We start from the raw sequence: 2,500 nt of genomic DNA, 5'->3' as shown, positions 1-2,500 counted from the left end.
TTAGGCGCTTGGCACACCTCGGGGACACGGTGGTGGGATGAGGGATACAACTGTAATCAGACCGTCGCCGCCGCCTAAGCTCTGCTCATGGTCGTCTATCATTATATATTTATCCACCTACTTGTCTCCTTTTCGAAGTCCAGTCATCTTTTAACCGTCTCTCTGCCTCCCCTTTTCTCTCTTTCTCTTTCTCTTTCTCTTTCTCTCTCTCTTTCTATCTCTCTCTTCTCTCTATAGATATTAAGTTTTCTTCCACTTTCTATCTCCACTAAATTAACCAAAATAAAAGTAAAAATATAAAATAAACACCAAAGAAGAAGAAACATATGAAAAATACTCATACATAAAAACATACACAAAAAAAAATCTACATAAAAACATATCCATATAACGTGACCCCCCCTCCCCCCCCCCCACACACACACCGCTAAGACCCTCCACTTTCCCTAACCCCCCCCAAAAAAAAAAAAAGCAATAAAACATAAGACACCCGACCGTCCCTCCTCACTACATCAAGTCGACGCGCCCGCTCCCTCGGAAGCACCAGCCACGAAACGTCATTCAAAATCGAGTCGAACGGATTCCGCAGCTTTAGCGATCTTCCTCCTCCTCCGTGCCTCTGTGCTTGACTGTCTTTCCTTGCTCGCTCTTTAGTGACTGCAAGCGTGGTGGTGGTCACAGTGCCGGTCTCGACGTTAATAAATGGCACGCATTAATATTGCTGATAATCCCATTCATCACAGTCTTCAGTAAAAGCGTATTTCATGGCCATCATCATAAGTCATCAGTAATTACAATAAAGAAATAGGGCCTTTTAAAGACCCGCATAATTTTAACAGGGATCCCATGAACAGCACCAAAGACCTGGCCATTTTCAACGGAAGCCCCTTTAACAGCAACCCTAACAGACGACCTTGGAATTTCTACACTCAACAGATCTAAGACTCTTTTCTCTCTCTCTCTCTCTCTCTCTCTCTCTCTCTCTCTCTCTCTCTCTCTCTCTCTCTCTCTCTCTCTCTCTCTCTCTCTCTCTCTCTCTCTCTCTCCCAATCACTACATCCCTTTATTCTACTCTTATCTTCCCTTTTCGGCTCCAAGGCATTTCACGTCTCATTTACCCCCCCCCCCTCGTCCCCCGCCGCCCTCAGGGTACGAACGCAGGTCGATATCGCCCTTCGAGGGAAACCAGGATGGATGTCCCGCCGTCACGCATACCCAAGTCAACCTGAAGGAGGCGCCGCATGTGACCCCCATCACCTCTCACCTTCCTCAACTTACTCCTTCTTTTCCTTCTTCTATCCTGTTCCATACCCTCTTCCCAATTCTATTCCTATTTCTTCCTCTTTCTCTTCCTCCTCCCGTCCTGTCCCTTCCTCTCCTCCCATTTCTCGTTCTCTTTCTTTGTGTATCTCTTCCTCCTCCACATCCTCTTCCACTTTCTTTTCCTTCTCCACCTCTTCCAATTCCTCCTCCTCTCCTCTTCCTCGTCTTTCTCCTCCCACCTTGTTCTCCCCCTCTTCCTCCTTCCATTTCTTCCTCTTCCTCCTCTATTCTCTTTCCATTTCCTCTCACTCTTTCCTTACATACTAGTTCTTCTTATATTTCCCTTCTCATTCTTGAAAAATCTTCCTCTTGCATCTATCCCTCTTCCTCCTCCCACTCTGACCCTGTCCCTCTTCCTCCTTCCTTTTCTTATCATCCTCCTCCTCCTCCTGCCGTCTCCTCCTCTCTATGCTAAGACGAAATCTGAGACCATGCCCCCCCTCCCCCTCCTACTCCCCCTCACCCTGCCCGTGAATTAACCTGCCTCTGATTGACCTGTATTCCGATCTCTCATCCTCCCGACCCTGACCTACCGAGAAAGGGTGACTACCGACACAAAGCGATCTCGTTATCCGGGTTATCGTTGTAAGACCTTAAAGACTACAGGACGCAAAGTTACAGGCCAACCCCCTCTCCCCCATCCCCTTCCTTCCTCCCCCCCACAGGTCAACCCCCTCTCTCCCCCATCCCCTTTCCCCCCCCTACCACCGACGGACAGACTATTAGCGAGGTGCGTCCGACCTAGCAATCAGTGGGCGGCGGGTGCGGCGGCGGCGGCGACGGCCCGATCGCATGTGCCGAATTCATTTCAATCTCCGAACCCAAGTTCTATGTATAAGGGAACGGCCCGAAATAATCGTTCGTATACACGGCTATTTCGGGCCGGGGTGCGGTGTGGACTGCTTGCGTGATTCTGTCCTGGAAATCCAGAAGCTACTACTGCTGTTTGTACTATCAGGATCTAAAGGGCCTGATTATTACTATGACTATAACTAGTATGACTACTATTGTTATTACTACGACTATTATTATCACCACTACTATGATTCTGTCCTGGGAATTCTGAAGCTACTGCTGAAGCTACTACCCCTATCAGGGTCTATAGGCCCGGAGTATTACTATAACTAGAACAAGTACGACTACTGCTGTTACTACTACGGCAATTACTATTACTACT

At 48.1% G+C, this 2,500-nt stretch overlaps 1 protein-coding gene across 17 annotated transcripts in view; it reads right to left on the bottom strand.

The window, feature by feature from the left end:
- Sap47 (Synapse-associated protein 47kD) overlaps positions 1-2,500 on the bottom strand; it is a 174,567-nt gene that overhangs the window by 99,438 nt on the left and 72,629 nt on the right. The gene's annotated exons all lie outside the window — the stretch shown is intronic.

The sequence above is a fragment of the Penaeus japonicus genome, unplaced genomic scaffold (genome assembly GCF_977035675.1).
Source record: "Penaeus japonicus unplaced genomic scaffold, GWHDUDI00000001_assembly GWHDUDI00000015, whole genome shotgun sequence".
NCBI classification, from domain to species: domain Eukaryota; kingdom Metazoa; phylum Arthropoda; class Malacostraca; order Decapoda; family Penaeidae; genus Penaeus; species Penaeus japonicus.
Note: the sequence above shows the minus strand (reverse complement) of the source record. Positions and strands in the feature narration are given on the sequence as shown.